We start from the raw sequence: 7185 nt of genomic DNA on the forward strand, positions 1-7185 counted from the left end.
CCACGCTGCTCCTACCTTGTCGGTTGATGGGTCGGCCGGTGACCCAGCTGACTGCAATGTCCCCAGCCTGGGCCTCCTGCACGACGCCGGGTCTCAGCGAAGACTCGCGAGATGAGGGAGTCTCCCGGCTGCTGAGTGCGCTTGTGTGTGTGCATGCATATGTGCGTGTGTACACACGTGGGCGTGTGCACATATGTGTATGGGGGTGTGCACATGTGTGCGTGTGTACACGTGTGGGTGTGTGCGTGAGCACTAGGGGGCTGTCCTGGGAGAAAGGCAGCGTGGACAGGGCTTGGCCATGTGCTGGGCGTCACCGTGCACGTGGCTGTATTGGACTTGGCCCCAGTGGGCGAGGGGGTTGTTTGCTCTGATTCGTGTGCAGGGACTAGAGGCTCACAAATTTTCCATGCTATTGGCCTGCGTGTGTGTCAACTGCGTCTTTTATCTTCTGTGTTTCTGAAGCTCTGGCCCTGGGGGCCTTGCTGACTCCGGGGGGGACTGCGCCTCCAGGGTTAGCGATTCCTAGAGACAGCGAATAACGAGCCCAAGAGGGCGACTTTTCAATGCCAAGAAGCCCACGTAGAGCCCTCACCCCCCACCTGTCTTACTGGGCTCTCCTGCTCAGGGCCTCTGTCTCCCGCCCTGAGGAGCCCATGGCAGGTCCAGACAGCCAGGGACAGCCCCTGGGTCCCAGATCCCCTGAAATTATCCAGACTAGCCAAGCCTCAGCCTGTTCATTCTGCCCCCGCCCGTTTGTCCTGCAGAAACCACAGGGAAGGCTCCTGCCCACAGCTCCCGTCTCCCTCTGCCTCCTGACCGACCCTGGTGCTTTCCTGTGTGCCCCCCATGGCAGTGCACCCCCACCTCTCGGGATCTGTGAGCAGCACACCGTCTTTTCCAGGACAGCAGACTCCCGATCTGTCGGCCTCACTGTACCTCACCGGTGATGAGTCCGGGGGGCTCCGTCGGTAAAGCGTCTGCCTTTGACTCAGGTCATGATCCCAGGGTCCTGGGATCAAGTTCTACGCCAGGATCCCTGCTCAGCGGGGAGTCTGCTTCTCCCTCAAACTCTGCCCCTCCCCCCTGCTTGGGCTTGTTCTTAAATAAACAGATAGATGGATAAATAAATAAATCTTAAAGAAAAGAGCCCTATTTTTTGAAACAGTGGGATGTAGAAGAAGGGAGGAAGGTGGTGGCAGTGTAGGAGGACCCTAGGCTTGTCTGGTCCCTTGAGCATGACTAGGTAATTATCAAATCATCCTGAATATCCCAGAAACTGACCTGAAGATGGACAGAACAAGCCCCACAGCTAAGGACAGAGAAGAGACCGCCTTGAAGAATGGCTTTTACTCTGTAGAATCCCACTCTGCATATCTTGTTACCAGAGAGTGTGATGCATAATCTAACAAAATCAGTTATAAAAGATTGAAACCATACGCCAAATAGAATAAAATAAAATAAAATAAAACAAAGCAGAGGGCTGCAGCTCCCTGCCAGCCAGGAGGAGAGGCTCGCCCAGGTGACCACCGGGCACGTGCCCTGAGGGCCTGGCCAGGTGGACTGAATGGCCAGGGAAGGGCTCACGTGTCCTTCTGGAGACTAAGACTGATGGCTCAGGAGGAGAAAGTGTTCACCCGTGAGAACCAGGACTCTTACAGGGCTGCCTGTCCTGAGCTGGTGAAGGGATCCCACCAGAGAACCCCGCCCAGACCCTGCGTCAGGAACACGGCAGACTCAGCAAGGCTACGTGCTCATACGGTAACATTTTTTTTTTTAACAGATTTTATTTATTTATTTGACAGACAGAGATCACAAGTAGGCAGAGAGGCAGGCAGAGAGAGAGAGGGAAGCAGGCTCCCTGCTGAGCAGAGAGCCCGATGTGGGCCTTGATCCCAGGACCCTGGGATCATGACCTGAGTTGAAGGCAGAGGCTTAACCCACTGAGCCACCCAGGCGCCCCTTCATACGGTAACATTAACCCTGTGGTCACCGGGGAGGGCACAGAAACAGGGGGGTGTTAGCTGGAGGTGAAGGTGCAGTGGGGGGAGGGGATTTTCTGGGGTGATAGAGGGGTCTGAGCCCAGGCCTCGAATCCTGCCGCTTGAAATGGCCCCAATTCGAGAATCTTCTCTGGGCATCCTAGTTTGGTTTTGTTTTGTTTTGTTTTTTAAAAACAGACAAAAGTAGGCTCTACAGCCCAGAGCAGAGCCCAGTGTGGGGCTTGAACTCGTGACCCTGAGATCATGACCTGAGCGGAGATCAAGACTGGGACGGCTAACCACCGGAGCCATCCTAGGACATTTTATCCCAGTCCAAACATTCCAGGAGAGAGAACTCTGCAAGCCTCAGCTGAGCTCCAGAAAGTTCTGGGCAGCAGATGGGGGCGGGGCCTGGGGCTGTTCGCAGAAGGGGGGACATCAGAAGACATACTTGGCTCCCACGTCCAGCCTCAGGCTGTTCAAGGGAACAGGTTCCCTTTGGCACCTTCAGAAACTTAGAAGGTTTTCTCAAGGAAAACATCCCTTACCAGTGGAAATACCAGTTTCTTAACAAAGCCCGGACTTGCAGTTTCAGTGGAGACCCCAGGAAGGGGCGGACATACCAGGTGTGCCCATCTGCATGCACGCGTCATCCCTGGAGAACTTTTCTGGAAGACCAGACACAGGGTGCACCACGTGTGTCTGCCGTCAGCCACGTCCGTGACAATGAGGACATTTCCCCCAGCACAGGCACTGGTGCGGGGCTAGGCCGGCGCTGCCCCTGTCCCCCCAGCACAGACAGGAAACCGAGGAGTCTCCTGGGCTCACTCTGGGCACGGAGGCCGACCTCCCTGGCCGACAGACCCTTTCCTTTGAACGATTCAGAAACCCCCCTCGAAAAGACAATTATGATCTCACTGATATGTGGAATTTTAGAAACAAAACAGAGGATCATAGGGTAAGAGTGGAAAAAATAAAACAAGATGAAACCAGAGAGGGAGACAAACCATAAGAGACTCTTAATCATAGGAAAGAAACAAACTGAGGGTTGCTGGAGGGGAGGGGGGGAGGGTGGGGTGACTGGGTGACGGGCATGAAGGAGGTCACGTGATATCATGAGCACTGGGTGTTACATGCAACTGATGAATCACTGACCTCCACCTCTGAAACCAATAATACATTATATGTTAATTAAAAATAAAATAAAATAAAATAATCCTTGCCGATGTGCTCTGTCCCCAGAGATCGTTCCCGGAGACAATCTGATAGGCTCTGCCGGTCCTGAAGTTTGGTTAGAAGCTCGGGGGGCAGGGCAAGGCCCCCACCTTGCCATTCTGTTCTCACGTGGACCTCGAACTCTTGGCCGGGCTGAGAAGGGGGCGCTGCATCGCCTGGCAGCAGGAGCAGGAGCAAAGAGAGAAGAAACCCAGAGGGCATCTTTAGGGGACGTTAGGTGTCCCCAGTTAATGTGTCCTCAGTCCCCACAGTGTCGCCGCACAGGAAGTGGGTCGAAGTGCACCCAGCCTTCCCGGTGTGGCATGGTCCCCTAGAGCCATGGGCTGTGCCCTGCCTTCACGGAAGTGGCCCTTGGCCCCTGGAGTCTGAGGCCCGGGGTGTGGGGATGTCAGGAGGAAAGGTCAGCGTGGCAGCCACGTGTAGCCTTTCCTGCGGGCTCCCGGGAGCCATGTGCCTCCCTCCATCGCTGAGTTCCTCCTGTGCCTGCGCAGTTTACATCTCTGATGCTTCTGGAGCTCGGTCCGAGCGTGGTTCCGGTAGACACGGCTCCATCTCCTCCACGAAACCCCTGGGTCATCAGCCTCGCTAGAGAGCCAGGCAGAGTCATCCTCATCCTGGGGCTGGCCATCCAGGGAGGGGAGGAGGGAGGCCAGCGGGGAACCTGGAGCAAATGAATACACATGCACTGACCCCAGGAAGAAGGCGGGAATCAGACAGCGACCCGGGGAAGTGTCCCCTGAGATGGGATAGCCCAGCAGCCCCATCTGAGCTGGTGACTCATACCCACAGCAGCCTGGCGTGCGTGTTAGAGGTGGAGGGGACCACTAGGGGTGGGTCAGTGGGTTAGTAGTGGAGGGGACCTAGCCCTTGTGCCTAAACTTGGGGCTGTCCTGCCTCCCACTGGCCACTTCCACGGTCTCCTTACAACACCCGATGCCCCCCTGTGTTCTTGGGACATGCTGGGATCGGCCGGGAGGTCTCGTGGTGGCCTGGAGAGGGTGAGTGCGCTCTGCAGGCCAGGGGAGCACACTGGGGCGCCAGGTCGAGAGGCAGCGGTCAGAGAGGGGCAGGCCAAGGTCAGTGCCGCTCTGCAGAGGGGCTGGGCTAACAGGTGAGGTGGGCGGGTGCTTGGAGGCCCTGGGTGAAGCCCAGGCCATTCCGGAGCTGCAAGGCGTTCCCTCGGGAAAGCACACAGAAAGCTGGCCTGAGGGAGCTCGGGGCAGCGGGACGGGGACAGAGCAGGGGCAGGGCCAGGGTGCCCTGCCAACCTTGGGGCGCCTGTGCACCATCCACTGCCAGAACAGCACTGCTGTGTCGCCAAGAACCCACGAGCTCATGTTCATACTCCGCAAAAATACAGACGTGGGCCATTTTTTTTTTTTTAAGTCAACGGATGTCGTTAACGTAGTCCGATTTTCTTCTTTTTTTTTTACTGTGGTATAATCTACATCACATAGAATTTACCATCTTAACCATTTTTTTGGGGAGAGAGAGAAGGTGGGAAGAGGGAGGAGAGGAAGCAGAGGGAGAGAGGATCTCAAGCAGACCCCGCGTGCTGAGCGAGGACCCCACGTGGGGCTCGATCCCAGGACCCCGACATCAAGACCTGAGCTGAAACCAAGAGTCTGCTGCTCCGCTGACTGAGCCACCCTGGTGCCCCCTCCTCAACCATTTTGAAGATTATGTATTTATTTGACAGAGATCACAAGTAAGCAGAGAGGCAGGCAGAGAGAGAGAGGAGGAAGCAGGCTCCCTCCTGAGCAGAGAGCCCTATGTGGGGCTTGATCCCAGGACCCTGGGATCAAGACCTGAGCCGAAGGCAGAGGCTTAACCCACTGAGCCACCGAGGCGCCCCTCCTCAACCATTTTAAAGTGACAATTTAGTCACTTTAAAGTCATGACATTCCCAATGTTGTGTAACCTTCACCCCCATCTGCTTGCAGATTTTCCATGACCTCCAACATCAAGCAGTAACTCCCTCTTCCCCAGGGCTTGCAGCCCCCCTGGGAGCCTCTCTCCTGCTTTCTCTGCAGATTTGCAAATCCTAGGTGTTTCATTCAAGTGCAATCACACAATACGTGTCCTTTTGTGACCGGCTTCTTCCACTCAGGGTCACTCAAGGCCGCCTGGGGCTTCGTCATCGTTGGGCTGAACAACGTCCTACCGTATCAGGGGCCACCTACGTCTCTCTACCCGCCTGCTGACCCTGGAGTTCTGTCCGCACTTTGGCTGCTGTGAACAAGCCTAGTCCAATTTTGTGTGTGTGTGTGTGTGTATGTGTGGGTTTTTTTAGGTTTACTTATTTATTTGAGGGAGAAAGAGCGGCGTGCATGCACAAGAGTCAGGGGAGCAGAGGGTGAGGAACAAGCAGACGCGGGGCTCGAACCCACGACCCTGAGATCATGACCTGGACTGAAATCAAGAGTCGGATGCTTAACTGAGCCCCCCAGTGACCCCAAGCCTAGCCCAGCTTGTAAAAGCAGTGAATGTTCACGAGCTCAACAGCCCTACTGATGCCCAGAAGGCGCATCCCCCGTTTCCCAGAGCAGCGGCCGCGTCTCGTTCTGGGTAACGCGCTTGGCGGACACTGACCCAGCACTTCCCATCACCCGGCGTCCCCGCGGTGGTCGAGTGAAGTGGGTACTGTGATCTCCCCCATTGGACGGGGAAGGCAGTCGAGGCCCAGAGTGCACGGGTCTAGGGCTCACACCCCAGCTGTGTGGCGCCAGAACCACCCCGCAGCCCCAGAGCTACACTGCTGGCTGGAGCAGGCTTTCCGGAACCTACTCGATGCTTCCAGCATGTGGATGTGCCAGAGGCAAAGAACGTGGAAGGGGATTCCTGCCGGCGTGAGGGACATCCACGGAAGTTTGCAGCGTGGCCCTGGGGGAGAGCAGTCCTGGTCTGGGGGCTGGGTCCCGCCACCCCTCAAACCCCAGCATCACAGCCCCCACCAGCCCCCTTGGGCCTCCTCGTCCTGTGGGACTGCGCCCCCTGCCGTCCACGGAGGGTACTACGGGGGAGTGTCTCCAGGGGCCATCATGTCCACGTGGCAGGGACGGCCCCGACCCCCACGGGACTCTCCGAGGACTCCTGCAGAAGGAAACATCCACTACGGTTCCACAGAAGGTCCTGTGTGTGGCTCACAAGCCCCGGCTGTCCTCTGGGAGGAAGGCCCTGCCTCTGGGAATGACACAGCTCAGAGGGCCCAGCCCTCAAAGAGCCCCTCGTCCCTACCCGCTCCCCCGTTCCCGCAGCCACTCAGGGTTCAGGACCTGCTGTCCCTCCTTGCCTGACGGGCCCCACACAGCCTGGGCCACCCCAAAGCCTCCCAAGACAGGTGGCTTTTTTGGATCCATCCCCGCAAGGCCTCCGGCCCCTTGGCTGTCTCTGCCACTGTCCCTCCACCCCAGTTCCCAGAACATGTCACGCAGCACGGGCTCTCCACCCGCACTGCCCCCCGCTGCCCATCCTTCCGCGTCCTGGTCGGAGCACCAGCCACCTGCACTGTGACCCTCCTTCCCTGCTGGACCAGGGGCAAAGGACAAGAATAAGGGCTCTGGGCCCAGACTGGTTGGAATCCAAGCTTCTTAAAAGAGCAGAACACTAGCAACCAGTCCGCTCAGAGGCGGGCTTTGCTCGGGCTTTGTGCACCCCACCAGAAGCGGAATCCAGACTGCGTTTCTCTTGGCCTTAGCTCCCGGGTCCCAGCTGCGCCCCTGCGCACCACGCCCTTGGGCCCTGCCACCTTCGGTGCGGTGGAGGGCAGCCCAGCACACGACCTTGTCTCCCGAGCAGGCTCGGGTCTGCAGCCCTGGGAGGGCCGTGCTTGTCACTCTTCCCAAACCCCAGCTCCTCCAGCTCAGGGAGCCGGCTGCTTACGGAAGGAAGCTCTCAGACGCGGTGCTCAGGTTCGAACAACCACCAAAGGAATGCAAAGCTTTTTGTATCGGAACTCAGAAACACGGTC

This window comes from Lutra lutra, chromosome 10 (genome assembly GCF_902655055.1).
Source record: "Lutra lutra chromosome 10, mLutLut1.2, whole genome shotgun sequence".
Taxonomy (NCBI): Eukaryota; Metazoa; Chordata; class Mammalia; order Carnivora; family Mustelidae; genus Lutra; species Lutra lutra.